At 51.0% G+C, this 17530-nt stretch overlaps 1 pseudogene; it reads right to left on the bottom strand.

Annotated features, from left to right (window-relative positions):
- Window positions 1-15939, bottom strand: part of LOC147571712 (protein shisa-9 pseudogene) — a 51227-nt pseudogene extending 35288 nt beyond the window's left edge.
- Between the last annotated feature and the right edge of the window lie 1591 nt (window positions 15940-17530).

Genomic DNA, 17530 nt, shown 5'->3' with positions numbered 1-17530 from the left:
CAGAATCCAGAGATCGGCAGTAGATGTAAGAATAGCAATGCACCATCATGTTGCACATAACTAGTTCCAGAAGGAGAATACAGACCTTATTCTAAAATACTTTTGGTTGAGTGCAATAACCCATCATTGCAAGTTCCAGGCTGCCGGCTCTGGGGGCAGCACAATGCCTGACTCCTGGTTTTGGAACATAAGGAAGGTCATGCTTAAGCAGGGGGAATGGAGCAGGGCCTGGGGGAGGGCGGGGAGACAGATCATAGTTTCCTCCCCATGGGGCACACTCTGCTCACCTGCTGATGAGCTGCACACTCTGCCTCAAGCCATCTCTCTCCATGACCGATCCTGAGACTGGGTCCCAACATGCCGGGCAAAATGAGGGGGGACCCATCTTCCCAGCGGCAATGGCCTCTACAGAGCTTGCCGCAGTGAGGTCGGAGCCTTGTACTCATGGAACTGTCATGCCCAGGTTTCCTACCCTTTCTGCCCCCAACACTTCTTAGTGTTCACAGAGCCCCCGCCTGCATGGGCCCATCAACCTCTCCACACACCGTGACCAGCTCCATCCTCTCCTCCTTGCCTCCTCTTTGTCTCCACTTCTCTCTATTCCTGTCTCCCTCTGTTTCTTCGTCTCACTCTCTCAGACATGCCCAATTCTCCCATCGCGGACTCAGTGCCTCTCTCCTTGCCTGTCTCTTTCTCTGCCTCTCCACAGGCCCTCAGCTTTCTGCTCTGTGCAGCCCTGTCCAGGAAGCAGGGCACCACGTGTCCTGTGTCCCCCTCTCTCCTGTCATGTTTTAGCGCAGGCCCTGATTGAAGTGGATGAGAATCCTGTTTACAGAAGCTGCTCATGCTGACCTTTACTGCAGCATTGCTGTTCCAAGCCACTCCTGGGAAGCGTGTGGACAGCCAGGCCTTGACCCCTTGGTGGCCCAGCCATGACCCCAATGTTGCTGGAGGGCTGGTTGCCTCCGCAACCTGGGAGGAAGAAGGGCCCTGCAGGCGTCAGGGGCTCTGTGGCAGAATGCATGGGCTTTGAGGACCCGGAAAGAGCCAGATGCTTACAACCAAATCCTCCTTGGAGGTTAGGGAGGAACAGTATCATGTCACTGACCTCTGTCCTACCCATGTGTCACTAAGGAAACAGTGGGAGGAGGGGCACCCAGGTGGCTCAGTCGGTTAAGCGTCTGACTTCGGCTCAGGTCACGATCTCATGGGTTGTGAGTTTGAGCCTCTCATTCGGGTCTGCGCTGACAGATCAGAGCCTGGAGCCTGCTTTGGATTCTGCGTCTCCCTCTCTGTCTCCCCCTCCCTCACTTGTGCTCTGTCTCAATACACTGGGAGGAATATGGGACCTCAGAAGACTCACTCCAAAACTACCACCGTTAGTCTTCCTCAGTGCCCACCTGGATTGGTGCTGTGAGATAGCGAGTAGGTGGGAAAAGTCCACAACGTGTGGATTAATGCAGGGTTTCCTCGCTGTTCTACCAGAGACACTGCTGAACCCTCATCCATGTCTTGCAATCAGGAATCAGCCACTTCCTGGGGACTGACAGCTGCCCTGCTGATCACCGCACACCATGGTGATTAGCAGGTGCCGTGTGCTTGCGAGTAAACTGATATTACACTGTATGTTAATTACAGTTGAATTTTAAAAAAAAGTCCATATAGGGCAAAGAAGACATTTCTACAGAAATTTTAACGTATTTTGATCTAAATGATAATGAAAATTGAATATATTAGAGGGATATCTGTAATACTGAGTGCATATAAAAGGTCCAGTGACTTTAAAATTTTCTGCTGACTCATGATTACAAGTCTATCTTATAAGTATACTTCAGTATACTCACAACAAAAACAGTTCTCCAGGGGTAAATTAGACAAGCACAAGTTCCCATAGAGGCAGTAATAATGTTTCCAAAGAATTTCAAACACATCAGAGCCAGGAGGGAAATGGTCAGGCAAAATATGGACAGGCTGAAATAATATCAGAGATGATGGGGAATCTTAAAGATGTTTACAATCTATCTGTCGCAAAGAATCATCTTTATAAACCCTTTACCAGCCTCCAGGAGGTTATAAGCACACCTCACAAATGTCTCCTCACACAGGATCAAGAGGACAGATGGCTTACAAGAGAGCAGGAACAAACTTGTGGGGGTGATGACTGCGTTTGCTATCTTGTGGTCATGGTTTCATTGCTGCTTACATATGTCAAATATCAATGAACTGTATTCTTTATAAAGGTGTTGTTACCCTATACAAATTACACGACCCTGAAGCTGTAGGAAAGATGTAAACGGCAACACTGAGAAATTTCATTTTGCTGACCAACATACTACAACTGTGTTTTAATAGTAAGAATTTCTAAGCCAATGTAAAATAGAAAAATTAAGAAAATGCAAATTTATAGTAGGTACGAAGTCAATGACTTCTGGTGTACATTCACGAAGTACCTGGATAAAATCCTTTGGAATATCTCCAAACTGTGCCCCAAATTCTTGGAAGAACAGAAGGAAATAAAAACACAAAATGTACTAGAGATACAAATGAGATTGTTCTAGAGAAAGATGTGGACAGATATGGATATATCTGAGAGAGACGGGCAACTGCTATTATAATAATATGGGATTATTTTTCCAAGAAAATAAATTACACATTATGGTTCACTTTTTGATGTTTTCTTTCAATGTTCACTTTGATTCTGAATCACAGCTCAAAATGTCAGATTTCTGAGGTACATAAAGATTTGCATAATCAGGTGATCATGTATATTTTGATAATATCTGTGGGATTTTAAGTTACCTGAACACGCATCTTCAAATACCCCAATGAAAGGAATTCATGTTTCTCTTTCATGGTATTGTGCCAAAATCAATCAATAGCAACTCTGAAAATGGATCTCTCAAATAATACAAAATTCCTGGGTATGGTCAACCAAAACAATAGTACGCATCTCATGCTACAAAAACTGGACTTAGAAGCATTTTAGGAGCAAAACACTCGCAATGCAATTCATACTAATTCACATACCAAGCTTAATTGTGTGCAAAGAAACCTGTCTAGAAAGTAGCCTCTGAAATCTATAACATTTTCATCTTCAGCTCTCAGAGATGAGATCACAAAAATGTGTAATGGTGGGAAATACACACTCACCGTCTTTGACTAGCCACTGTCTGAAAGAAAGCAGTAGCTGTCAGCACAATGGTTGGTCATGGGGCTCAAATGCACCAAAGACAGAGGCCATCTTGTCACGAAGGTAAAACATCTTCGGCTGTGTGGTGCCTCTGGCAGCTGTCTGGCAGCTGATATCGGTAGGTGACGCTGAACTAGATTAGATCCAATGAGGCCAGGAACACTAGGTTCTCACGGTCAACGGCCACGAGTAGGTGGAGGTGGGCAATGCAAGACAAGTTAGTTGATGGAAGAATTCAGAGATGAGGTAGGGAGAGAGCTGAACCAATCTGTGAGAGGCAGCCTAGGTACAGGGGGAAATTTCTCATCAAGACGATCAAGAATTTTCCTCCTTCATAGTCTCAAAAGAAACAGAATCGATTCTATTTAGATGGGAGGCATTCGTGTGGAATGATTCTGCCTCAGTGCAAGGGTTATTCCTGACTACTGGGACTTTCCAGACCCCGCTCTAAGGATCTGGTACATGCCAATCTAAAGAAATCTACTTATCTCTATGGTGTTCTCTGTCTGTCCGTCTGTCTGCCTGCCTCTCTCACTCTCCTAGGGGTACAAGTTTTGCTTTTCAATGATAGAGTGAAATAGTCACACTGGGAACCAGGTGTTTCATTATATTTGGACAATCCTAAGGACATTCAGAACCCTCCTTGCTTTGAGTAAATCAACACTCTGCGCATACTTAGCTAAAATAAGGACAACAATTCATTCACTTCCGGATCGTGTCGCCCCTCGTGATTTTCCTATCATAAATGTCCAAGCGAGATGCAGCCACTTAGTTCCTGTTGGGCTTATGAGGCTCCCGTCAACACAGTTGGACACAGAGTCCCGGGGGACAGCCTCCAAGACCCGAGGCAAAGGGCTGACTCAGAAGTTGCTAGAAGTCAACAAACCAGGAAGCACAGAGCCCAAAGACATTTCACTTTTTAACACTCTGTACCAACACCAATGCTCCAGTTACCTCTGTTCCCAGGGCTACCAAACTTCACAAATATGAACAATGTGCTGATAGGAAAACGAACTACATATAAGACGGACCCTAAGCTTACAAAGCTTGAAGCAGGATCTTAACAGGGCTTCCAGGAGCCGGTCTAATATCCATAGTTCCTATTAAATAAGAGTTCTTGACATTTTTAAAAACAACTTTAATGAAATAATTCACACATCATAGAAACACCTATTTAAGTCAATCAGCTCAATAGCTTTTAGTATCTTCACAAATCCTTCCTTCTTGACACTATAAACCTACTATGATCAGGTTTACATCCTGTCACCACTGCTCTTTTTGGACCAAGCAGCACAGACAGGACCCAGAACTTGATGCGGACAGCTGTGGCCACAACCACTTCAGCCTGGTGGAGAAACCTGCCCTGTGGTCCTCAGTCTTCAGGAAGAAATGAAGTTCTTCTGAAGTTCCCATCAGAAGCCCCATAGAGAAGCTGTTGTTTAACCACAGTGTGAACGAACCAAACAGGAAGGAAGAATCCACCGATGTCCCATGTTTACTCACATTTGTGTTTGGGTAACCAGGACACCCAAGCACAAGGAGCCAGAAAAACAGCCTCTGCATCTTCCTGTCCTGGTCCTTTAAGGGGACTCTAGGGTTCCAGGCGGGAGGTGGAGACGGAGGATGGGGTGTAGGTGTGCAAGGGAGGAGTGGGGAGGGATGGGAAAGGGGGGAGGGGTGGTAATTGGGGATGGGAGAGGAGTATAAAAAGGGGGTGGGTTAGGGAAGGGGTGTGTCAGGAGAAGAAGGGGCTCAGGGACAGGACCAGGATCAGATCAAGTACAAGAGGGGTGGGGGGAGGGTTCAGACAGGTTAGTAGGTCAGCAGGTCAGTAAATCACTAGATAAGCAGGACATAAACAGCAGGTTAAGTGGACTCTCAGGAGCAGGTGGAGCAGAGGAAGATCCTTCTTCTTCCAAGCCCTCACCTGTCTAGGTGTTGCCTTAGCAACCCAGAGCCTTGATACTCTCTCTCGACCAATCAGCTGCCCTCACCCCTGGTAGAGCAATACGGACACCCCTTGTGACCTCATTTTTAAAAAGCCACTTCCCGCCTGGTGCACCACCACGTGCCATCCCAACGACAGGTCCTCTCTGGAAAGGTGGCCGACCTTCCGGTTTCTGGGCCCTCCCAACCCAGCTCTCTGTCACTTCTGAGTGCTCTCTCCTTCCTTTCTGAACTCCCATCTGCCATGGGCAATAGCTGAACAGAGAAAGCAAAGGAGGACACAGCTGCAAGAACAATCAAATGCACACGCAGACAGGAAGGTTTAACCCTCTCTCAGTCAAAACAGATAGAACATCCATAAGGTAGACATCTTGATAGCAAACCATCTGAATCCCACAGCTAGATCCATGTATGTGTCCACATGGACATAACACTGTAGAGGACACATTCACTTCAGGCACAGAGGATACGGTTACAAACATTCACCCTATTTATTACGGCCATAAGGGAAATTTCAGAGGAATGAAATGATTTCAGAGGAAGGAAATCACACAAAGCATGTTTCGGTGATAGAATGTGCTAGAAATCACTAATAAAGAGGAAACTAGAAATTCCCGTATGTTTAAAAATTGAGAAGTTCCTCTAGAAGTAGAATATGAGTCAAGAAATCCCAAAGCAAAAGAGCTATATTTGAACTGAATGATAGGACCAAATAAAATTGTAATCCAGAATGTCTCCTGGCCTAGAATATCCTGGAATGTTGGTGTGAGAAGACTGTCTGGTCCCCAAATCATCTCTAATTGACCTGGACATTTTAACACCACAAACAGTGGTACATCTGTCACTTATCTGTGTGACCCTCCTACCTATTGGCATGGGCTGTACATTATGAACCTTACGGGGGATGCGGGGGGGGGGGGGGCGGGGGGTTGGATCCAGCTGACTCACAAGGGATCTCCTGCAATCTCCAGGAATGAGAGCATTTTAAGAGATATAGTTCGTCAGCTTCTCTCCTGGGGGACCCGGGACAACACCCAGATTGTTGGCAACACCAGGTGTGCTGGCCGGGGAAGGCCAAGCAGGTGGGCAGGGGCCAGGGACCCAGGTGACTATGCAAACCTACTGTAATCATCTCTCCCGGGCTCTGTCCTGAGCTGAGCTTCCTAAATAGTTTCTCTGCATGATTGACTCAATGATTCCCCAACTGAAAATCATTGCTCTAAATCCCCTCACTTTTATTTTTACATAAATTTATTGTAACAGGAACCACTCTGGCACTGCTAAAATAGCAAAGCAAGGGCTCCAGCCTAAATATAAAGAAACCATACAAAACAACCAAAACCAAAACAAAACAGGAATGAAAAACCAAGAGCGTTACATTCCCTTTAGATCCTGCTGCCTGCCTCAAGAGCCCCAGGGTTGGGCTGTCCTGGTTATACAAGGAGAGGCCAGCAACAGAGGGGGTGGAGTCTGACTGGCCCAAAAGTGAATGGGAGAGAGGCCCTGACAATAAGGGGGCCTAGGGAATTTCAAGAAGGGTGGCCAGGGTCACCCTGATTATAACTGGAGCAGGGACCGGGGAAAGAAGAGGCAGTGGACAGAGTCTGGGGGGCCTTGAACAAGTGAGATCATTCATGGAGGTGAGGAAGTGTCCCCAAAGCCAATGTCAGCCTCCCATCTGGGGAGCCCTTCGTGGCCCCTGGGGGCAGGGCCAGGAACCTAGAGTTTGAGATCCAGTGTGCCGCTTACCAGCTATGTGACCCTGGACTGGTTTCCTTCAGTAAAATGGGAGTGTCCATGCCTGTGTCCAGAACTGTGCTGAGGACAAGAGGAAGCCACGTGCTGAGCACTAGTGGATATCAGCGCCATCACCTCCCTGGGGCATGTGTCTTCCCAGTCTGGTGCCTTAAAAGTTGCACAGCTGTTAAAGGCAACAAAGGTGAAAACCACAGTTCCCTCCAATTTCAGACCTGTGCCAAGCCTTTGCCTTTGCGGACATCACCTCTCGGGACCCAGTAGCAGTACCATCTGTAATCCCTTGCACAGATGAGGAATCAGGCTCAGAGCCCTCAAGGGGAAGGCTGGACCCAGGCTGAGAAAAGGCTCCCTGCTGACTTGGGTCTGGGAGGGGATGTTGGGAGAGTGGGAAGCTGGGGCGTGGAGACTCCAGAGAGAGCAGGGGCCACAAAGATTCTTGGCCCCATAGCCCAGCTTTGTCCAGGTCAGCCTGTACAGAAGCTGAGGCCAAACCAGAGGGCAAGGTCACAGCCCGGCTCCTGCACCTCAGGCTGCCGGTCATTCATCTCTGTGGTCACGATAATGCTGTCATATACTAGTCCTGATGATGCCATTAGTGCTATTATTGTGGTGGGAGAAGGCACAGCCCACTTTGACACACCCCAAGGATCCTGGAGAGACTCGCCTGTCTCCCTCACTTGACCTGGCCCCATGCAACACCCCCAATCTAAGTGTACCCTGTCTCTACCCTGTGTCCCTGTGCCTGTGGCCACCCTACCCTGGCCACTCTCTGGAATCCAGGCCTGGGCACAACCCTCAGTAAGGCACTGACATGGGGCACATGCCCAGCACAGGGTTGGAACCAGGAAAACGCCCCCCTCCATGACAACTTAGATGGGACAGGTCATACCAGGGTCTGTGCACCCCTTCTTCTTGTAGTGGCCTCCATTACAGTGCCAGAGCTGTCCTGGAGTGTGTGTGTGTGTGTGTGTGTGTAATCTGCAACATGCACCTGTGAGTCGGAGTTCTGTGTCTGTGGGTATACTGACTGTGGACATAAATTTCCTGTTATTTGGTTGTTTTCATGTTTTCTGATGAGGTTTTGGGGTGACAGTGGGTTCATGGGGAAAGAATTCTTGAAGTCATCTTTGGTGCAAAAAAGGTGATTTCATTAAAGCATGGGGACAGGACCAGTGGCCCTGGCTGAAGAGCGGCCCAGGCACCATGAGGAGAGACTAGTTCTATACTATGGAGCTGGGAAGAGGTCAAGTCCAGGGGAAGCTTCCAATGAGACTTTCATACGCTAAAGAAGATTCCCAAGAAAAAAAAAGAAAAAAAAAAAAAAATACTCCCAGGATACTGGCTGCCTAGCTATTGTCAAACTAGGGTTGTTTGCCCTCTAGCAAAGCATTAGCAGTAAGACAGAGGGAGAGATGTTTCACTCTGCTGGCCTCAAGCCAATGGGCTGCAGGTTATAAGGAAATTTAGTTCTACCTGCCATTTCTTTCTGCCTTAGTTTCCTACATCACTATGGAGGGATGATGCTGGGGCTCTAGGAAACCAAGTCCAGAGGTTTCTGGAGATTACGATGGCCTTTTTCTCATGATTTACTAAGATATTTGTAAATAGATGGAGACAAGCCCTGCAGGACTATGATCTCTAGCAGTTAACCACTTGGGATTTTTTTTTCCTTTTGCTTTGTTCTTGGGCAGCCAGGAGTGCCCAAGGGCTATTACACATATCCCACCTGGGGGTGGGGGCTGGGGTTTGAGGCCTGGCAGCTTGCTTTATGCTCCCTCATCATTTTCCTCTTGTGTTTATCTGTATGCATGTGTATCTGTATCTGTGTCTCTGAATGAGCATATATCTGCTGTGCAAATCTCTGTGTCTGTGACTGTATTACCCGTATCTCTCGGGTACATGTGTCCCTGTGGGAGTATCTGTGCGTATCTGTGTTTCATGTCTGTGAGTGTATTGGCTGTATGTGTGAATTTGCTGACACTTTGGGTGTTTCTGACCACAACTGTGTATGTGTGTTTTCTGTGTGCCCAGTGTGTGTAGGGTTTGCTTCATGGGAGTGTTGCACAGGTCCCTGAGGATTATTCTACCCGTTTTATGGAGCTAAAAAACTGTTCAAGGTCACCCGGCGCATCACTGCAGGAACTGAGGCACAAACCTGAGTGTCTCTGAAATCAGAGTTCAGCCTCCTTCTTCACTCTGTGCTGTAAGCAGAGTCTGAAACTCAAGGAGGCTGCAGGAAAGGGAATGTTTGAGGTAAAGAAAGCCCCTCCAAACCTGATTTGCCTTTTTCACTTCTAACTAGGTTCTTCATCATGAGTTTCAGGGGGTCCCTGGACCCCTCGGGAGTTGAGTGGAAATTTTGTTTGTGCATTTTTCTTGAGCAAGAAGCCATAGCTTTCACCACTTTCTCTAAGGCGTCCCCCCCAGAATTCCATGTTATTCAGGCTGTCAAGAGGTTCACAAAGTAGGTTATCAGGACAGCTACCATGAACTTGGTCAGCGCTACTCTCTGCAAATCCCCTGGGCTTCCCCGGAGTGCTGAAATTCCTGAAAACCCAGCCCAAAAGCCAAGGATGCTTTTCCCCAAGGCAGCCCTTCCCAGGACATGCAACTGAGATGAGAGTTCTTAAGAGGCCTCCTCCATATCCGGGAAAATCAGTCATCAAAGAAGAGTCCACTCACTCTACGCACCACATAACAGGATTCGGCATAAGGACAGGAAATCTGAGAACTCCTGTGTATGGTCTTTAGTCGTTAAAGTGAGGAATCGACGCAATATGTGTATGGATGCTGGCACCCTCACTTGACATGCCCACGTCAGACAGTGAGAATCGGGAAGCTCAGACCAAGAACGGTGACTGGCACCGGCACCATCATTGGGGTATGCTGCCCATATTACAGCTATGTGCCCCCCGAGAGGAGATACGCAGACACATTATCTAGGGATAGCGAGGCTAACCATCACTGAGCAGGCACATGGCTTAAACCACCCCTCCCCACCCCATAACACAACCGCAGGCTGAAGAAAACACTGAGAGAGGAAGCACAAGAAAACAATTGCGTCGACTCTCCCCTTCTCTTCAACAGCTAGCTTGTCACAAGGTTACAAACAATGATGTTCTATTCAGATCAAAGCAAAGTCAGCCAAGAATAATCAAAAGTCTCCTGTAAAATATTCAAAATATGGACTGTTTATTAATGGTAAGTTTCTTCCTCAACACGAATCATGCTTTGATGGTAGCTAATGATTGCATGACGTCATTGCCCTTACAAATTTTAAAATAATATTTACTGCACCTTCAGCTCAGTTTAAAATTTGTATTTATGTATGCTTTATAATGTACCTAATAACTGTTCACTGGTACACGCACATACTTACTAGTACAACAAATGTGTACGGATTAGGGTACATACGAAAAAACATCTGAAAATACGTGTCCATAAAGCTTCATAAATAAGACCATGGAAATCACCAACTATGTGCTGTAAACCAAAAAATTCCCAAGGATTTGCCATCTCTTTGGGGCACATAGTTTGCGTGCTTCTCAAATGATGTGCATTCATGCTACCTAGGCGCCTTGATAAAATGCAGATTCTATTTCAGTAAGTCTGAGGCGGGGCATAAGATTCTTCCGCTCAAGCTCCCAGGTCATGAAAATGAGGCTGCTCCACAGGACACACTCTGAGTAGTAAGTTCCTAAAATAACTATAATGCTAACTATTAAGTGCCCACTTGACTGGGCCACAGGGTGCCCAAATATTTGGTCAAAGGTCATTCTGGATGCGTCTGAGAATGGGTGTTTGGATGAGATGAACACTGACATTCAACAGACTGAGTAGATGGCCTTCCATCACTCGGGTGGGCCTCGTCTAATCAGTTGAAGGCACGCACAGACCAAAAGGCCCATGCTTTTGGGGCCGACCAGCACTAAGGGAACTGGGTGGGGGTGGAGACGGAGGAGAACCTGAGAGCTTCCTAAAGAGGGAAGTCACCCCGGGGAGGCAACCAACAGCTTCCTTGGGAAAATGCACGTCTGGTGTTGTCGGTTCTACCAATTTCTCAAGAGAAGTCAGAAATTGGGATTTCTATGTGAAATCTCCTTGGTTCTAAGTTGGGTTTCAAACACAATACATGACAGACACTGAAGAAATTTTACAGCCCAGAGGCAGTAAGCCTTGACTGGATCCGAGTTTGGAAGCCCAAGCTCCAGAGGACATTTCTGGCTTGACCAGGAGAATGTTACCGTGATTGGCTATTTGATGGTATTAGAGTTTCTGTCCTTCTTCTTGAGTGCGATCCTGGCATTGTGTTGTGTGGGAGAATGTCCTTGTTCTCAGGCGATCCACGCTGAAGTATTTAGGGAGAAAGGGAGAGGGCAAATGAAAATACAGAGTGGGTGCTAAAGCAGATATGACAAGATACTCATAATTGCGTGGCCTAGATTAGTAACTCTCAACTGGGGGTGATTCTACCCCCAGATGACATGTGGCTATGACTGAGGACATTTTTTTTTAACTCACAGCTGGGTTGTAAGGGGGGTGCTACTGGCACCTAGTGGGGGGAGTCGAAGCAGGCTGCCAGACACCCTACGATGCACAGAACAGCCCCCCACAACCGAGAATGGGCCGGCCCCAATGGCAGTCGTACCGGGAGTGAAAAACCCTAAAGACATTTTTATCCTTCTTTCAAGTTTTGTCTTTTGTATGTGTAAAATGTTTCACAGTAAAGAGAGAGAGAGAGAAACTTAAAAATAAGAATACATAAATAGTGGTGCCTGGGTGGCTCAGTTGGTTGGGCCTCTGACTTCAGCCTAGGTCATGATCTCTCCGTTCCCGGGTTCGAGCCCTGTGTTGGGCTCCGTGCTGACAGCTCAGAGCTTGGAGCCTGTTTCAGATTCTGTGTGTGTGTCTCTCTCTCTCTCTCTCTCTCTCTGCCCCTGCCCTGCTCATGCTCTGTCTCTCTCTCTCTCTCTCAAAAAGAAATACACATTAAAAAATTTTTTTGAGAAAGAATACATAAATAGCAATACCTTGCAGACCAAACAAAACATGTCTGCATGGTTGGGTAACCACAGCCGGCCACTGTTTGCAGTCACTTGTTCCGATACATATGACAGGATGTAACGCTACTGTGGCTGGTGAATGAGGGTCTCTGAAGTTCTTCCTATATCTTGGGCAAGACCCCCGCAGCTCCTGGAATTAGAGACTTTCTCCTGTTTTCAGGTCCCAGTCGGCCCAGAAGGGAGCAGCCGACATGCCCAGGATTCTGGGTCTGAAAACCAACATCACGGAGGTCTCTTCTAGGATGCCTCAAGTGCACAGGTCACGAGGAGCAGTTCGTGATGTGGGGCTGCTTTCCGATGAAATGAGAATGAACCCTTCATCTCAGTGACCCGCACTGCCAGCCCAAGACAAAATAAATTAAGAGGCTGTGGCTGAGATGGTAATTTCACCCGGAAGCTCTCAGGTAGCTGGGTGTATGCCACCCGGGTACCCCCTGACCTGTGGCTGGGACTTGAAATGGTTAATTGCATACACAGGGCACCATGCATGGTTAATTGCATACACAGGGCACCATGCATTTCGACGGTCCTGGGGGCAGCCCCCAGCACCACAAATACACAAAGCAGAAATATGTGCAGAAAACACACAAACAAATGCAAATAAGAGAGTGGCATTGGATTTAATGCATCCATCTCCAAGAGTGTAAAATAGTCCCAAACTCAAGAACAGTCTTCCTTAACATGTAGGCCACTTTTGAGGAGCCATTCAGGGAGGCTGCCACATGCGGATTTCTGGGGCTCATCCCAGACCTTTGCTGACCCGGAATCTTTCCCTTTCTGGACAGAACACAAGAATATGCATTCTAGGAAGCTGCCCACCCCCACCCAATGCTCACTCAAACTGAAAACACACTTGAAATGAGGGGGCTGGGGACTGCAGTTTTATAACTAACTGGGTGACCTTGGAGAAGCCACCCAACCTGAGCCATGATTTTGTCATCTATAAGTGGGAACTAATAGCACCTGTCTCCTAAGGTGGTCATGCACACTAAAGGAGTGTTTACACACACATGCACTCAAGTACACACACACACACACACACACACACACACACACACACACACACCCCTCTAGTGCAGTGCCTGGCAAATGTTCTTTCCTTTTCGGTAATAGTAACTGGCCACACACTGGAAAGCCTAGAGAGCTTTACAGAAGTACACAGACTCAGCAACCCTAGAGATTGTGATCTAAATTGCCTAGGGTGGGCCCCTAGCAAGAGGGTTGTTTTGTTTTGTTTTGTTAAAGCACTCCAGGTGGTCCTAAACAGCAGCTGGGGTTGTAAACCACACCTGGGAAACTGCCAATAAAAATCAACCATCCTTTCTCTTCAAGAGAATGTACTTCCATGGCATTCTGGAATTTCCAAACTGTGTACCCGGAGAGACTTGTGTCCAGGCTCTTTCAGAGGTGTGCATGCCCCGATATTCAACACCCAACCAGCGCTCTGGTGGTCCCTGAAGAAGTGGCTGCAACCAACTAAGCCGGGGGGATTCTTTCTCCAGACAGAGCTGCAAGGTGGCAAGACAGGAATAAGATTCCCTCCTGAGCCCTGAGGTCTGCGGTGGAGCTCTGTCTCAACAGGAATACCCAGATCACACAGAGCCTGAAGATCACACATCGCCTTCCCCATCTGCAGGCCAAAGGGAGCCGCCCACCCTTAGCTCAGCTCCCACCTTCCCACCTCCCCTTGTCCTGCCTTTCCTACCCTCCTTCACCCCCCACCCAAACACCCAGGAGGGCTCCTGGAAGCGCTGGTTTGCAAGGGAAAGGCTCAGTGGATACTTCAGCAGAGGAATTAATAGGAATCTGCCAGGCAGCCTACCTATCCCTGGGGGACTCTCTCCCTACCAAGGCGACACCCATCGTCCTGCCTCCATATTCTTCCTTCGCCTTAACACAGACCCCAGGAACCTACAGGGACTGGCAGGGACTGTGGGGAAGTGAAACTCCTGCCTGTGGGGCTGGCGACAGGGCATCTTGGAGGTGCAGGAGGTGGGCGGGGCCAGCGCCTTACTCTCTCACTTGGTCAGAGTTTCCTGAATCCTCTCCAAGCTAACTTTTGTGCTTCAAGACCCCAACATCCACCCACACCTCCCTGCTGACCCAAACCAAGAGGAATTTCCTCACCTCTTGCCCCAAATCCCTACCCTCTGGGGGGAAAAAATCATCGGATACTTTGCGTATAAACAGAAAATAATTACTAGTGAGGTGGTCATGTTCCTTCCCCTATTTTGGGTGGGTCGCTTTGTTCAGGTTTTTAGGGCAGGCGCACCGAGTTCCTGCATCCACACGAGCACACATGGGCCCCACCAGAGGTGTGGGGAGGGTGTGTGTCTGTGTTTAGGGGGCGGGGGGGGACACGTGGCGACCCAGCTGCCCACACTCGGCAAGATCCAGCTAGCTAGGGCCCAGCCATCCAGCTGTTCCAAGACCGCCAGTCGCTCTCCAACCCCGCCCGCCCAGACCTCCTGCCAACCCTGGCCTGCATCGCGTCTGGGGGCCGCTTCCCGGTGGCTGCCCTCTCTGCCTCCAAAGTTACTGGGTTGTGCGAATCAATTTAGGCACTTTTTAAAAGGCAAAAAGAAAATCGCTCCATTAATCCCCAAATGCCTTCTCCCATCTGCTGCAACTCGCCATCACTAGGACTTGCATAATGAAAGTTGACGGAAAGTTGAGGAATCAGTGGGGCAGGAGGGAGGCTCCCGCCCTTGGAGTCCTCGCCAACCCCTGCAAGGGGCGCAGCTCGGGGCGGAGGCCCTGGCCCCCAGCAGGGAGAAATGGCGACAGCGGAAAGCGGGCAGGGGTCCTGGTGGCTGGGAGGCAACCAAGGTCCCAATTTCAGGAACCTAACAGCTCAGGGAGAGAGAGAAGAGGCCGCTCCAGGCAAGGCTTTTGTTCTCGCCCTCCCCTCTCTCTCTCCACCTCCCTCGCTTCTTTTTCGCGACCCTTACGAGTTGCAGGCGGCACACACTGCTTCCCTCCCTCACACGTGCCGCCCTTCCTTTTCGGGCCGCCTGCCCTGTTTACCTAGAAGCTGGCATCTGGAATCCGAGAGGTAGACCCTTCGCCAAAACCCAAGACTCCGGGGCCCTGAGCTCCCGGCCTGTGTGTGTCTCAGATCCGCTTGAATCCTAGGTGGGAAAGGGCAGCGAGACGGTGAGGGGTGGTGCACAGACCACCCCCTACATACACACACGCGCTCAAGTCCACACCTGTGCGGAGCCCAGCGCCCCTTCTCCGCGCCTGGAGCCGAAATTGGCTGCCCAGGCGATCTCCGCCAGCGGACATGGGGGTTGGGGGGGGGGGGGGGAGCGCCATTGCCCAAGGAAAGGTGGAGAGGGAAGAGGAGGGAGAGCGGCGCCTGGAGGGGAGGCGACGGAGTTGGGTGGAGGGGAGGCAGCCTACCTGGACTTGGCTTCCTTTGCCGCCGGTGCGCTTTCTCCAGCCCCAGCTTGGTGAGGATGCCTACAAGCGTGACGGCCAGCACCCCGCACATGATGTAAAGGATCCGGTTGGTCTTGTCCTTCGTGGGGGTGGTGCAGGGGGCCGTCCTTGCGCCCGGGGGGCTTGCGGGTGTTGAGCCACAGCGGAATGTCCGAGTTGGTGCAGGTGCTCTGGTTCAGTCGCCGCTTCTTAAAATGTGCAGCAGAACCGCAAGTCACAAGTCCCTCAGCAGAAGATGAAGTCGCCCGAGGAACAATTGAATGGCTGGTCCCACTGGTCCCTGATACCGAAGTAGCCGCGGCAGAAGTTCGGCGTGGGCGCTCGGGTAGGGGACGCGTCCCAGACCCCCGCGCCCTCGCTGGCCTCTTCCGAGGCGGCCCCCAGAGCGGCTGCACGCCCCCCTCCCCGCGCCAGCACTACCACGGAGCCCAGCTGAACCAGCTGCCCGTGCCCCGCTCGCTCCTGCGCCCAGCACACGCGGGCGCACAGCTCGGTGTGGAAGCTGCTGAGGAGCAGCCGGAGGACGCTACGAATCATGTCTCCCAGCCTGGGCTCCGCCGGCCGCCTGCCTCTCCAGGCGCGGCGGAAGCTGCCGAGGCTGTTGCCGGGGGCTGCGAGCCGTCTCCAGCCGCACAGGCAGGGAGAGGCGCGGAGCTCTCGCTGGTGGGCGGCCCCGGCGCTGGGCTCAGCCCGCGTTCGCCTCCCGGGCGCCGCGCGCAGCGCGCCTAAGGGGAGGGGCCAGGCGGGGAGGAGCGCGCCTGGCCGGGCTGGGGGAGGACGAGTGGGGGCAAGCGCTGGGTGCACGTCCGGCCCCCTACAGGGAGAGGCGGAGGCCGGAGAGCAGCGGAGAGTGTGCCTCGCCTAGGCCGGCGGCTCCGGACTAGCCGCCCTGCGCCCGCTCTCAGGATCCCTCTCAGCTCTCCAGCTTGCTAAGTCCCCAGGAGAGGGCCAAGCAACGCTTTTGGTATGAAGAGAGGCCAGGAGGAATGGCGGAGGGGGGAGGGGGGAACGAGGGGTGGAAAGGTCGCGAGCTCCCGAGAGGCGGGGGCGGGGAAGAGGTGAGTCGGCAGGGCTGGCGGGAGCGAGTTGAGGGGCGGGGGTGCAGAGCTGAGCTAGGCTAGCGGGCGGGGAGAGGGGAGCGTCGGCAGCCTCTGGGGCTGAAGGCACCGCTCGGGTTTTCCAGCAGGTGGAGGATGGCTGCGGGACCTCTCCCGCCCTCTCTGGGAGGGAGGCGCGGCTCAGACCTGTTCCGGGCGAAGAGGCGGCTCAGCCCCTGGCTTTTTCAGGCGTGAGTGCGCAGGAGCTGCGGTTCGAATCTGCCCTCCAGGGAAGGGGGGATTCACAGGGGCTAGGTAGGGACAGACTAAGTGGCTTCCACTCCAAGGCAAACTGAGACACAGTCTGATCAGGATCGCCCCTCCATGGTGCCCGGGCCGTCTCGCCCTTCCCTTCCCCGACTGAGCCCTCTAGCCAGGCGCGCGTCCGGGGTGGTTCTACTCCCTGGGACTTGCCTAGGACCAAGACTGAGCTGGGAAGGCGCGGTGGCAAGCCACTGGCCCCAGGGTAAGGACCCCCGGGAGAGGGCCGTGGGAGGAACTGAAGTCAAAGAAGCCCAGGGGGTAGGAAGAGGCAGCAGACCAGGCCCAGGCAGGGGCACATCCCAAGTTCCTGAAGGTCTTTCCTTGGGACTCTCCCAGGCCCCAGGACCTGCCACTTGTGTCCTTCTAAGACCTCGCGGGGGCCTTCCCTGCGTTCTACAGGAGGGCACTCCGCACGCCCAGATCCAGTGCAGCGCAAGGCCTGGACACCTAGCCTCAGCCACCCTCCCGCATCTGGAGCTCGCGCGTGGGTCTCTGGAGTCGGCTGGCCCCTTGCTCACGGAGCCCCCCAGACATCCTCACCGGATGTGGTGCAGTCCGGCCTTGCTTCCTGGGCTTCCAGCCTCTGGTCCTTGCCCTTCAGCATTTCCAAATCTGCCCTCTCCACTCAGGTGATTCCAGCTGGAATCAGTTGGCCCTCTCTCATTTATCCCACTTCTTTCCTCTGCTTGAGTTTGACTCCAATAGCCCCCAAAACAGGATTTGCACCAAAGCTGCTACACTGAATTTAGATCTCCACATGCCCCTGT

This window comes from Puma concolor, unplaced genomic scaffold (genome assembly GCF_028749965.1).
Source record: "Puma concolor isolate L17-30 unplaced genomic scaffold, mPumCon1.1.hap2 unalloc_scaffold_11, whole genome shotgun sequence".
NCBI classification, from domain to species: Eukaryota; Metazoa; Chordata; class Mammalia; order Carnivora; family Felidae; genus Puma; species Puma concolor.
The sequence above is the reverse complement of the archived record's forward strand: the minus strand, read 5'-3'. Positions and strand labels throughout refer to the sequence as shown.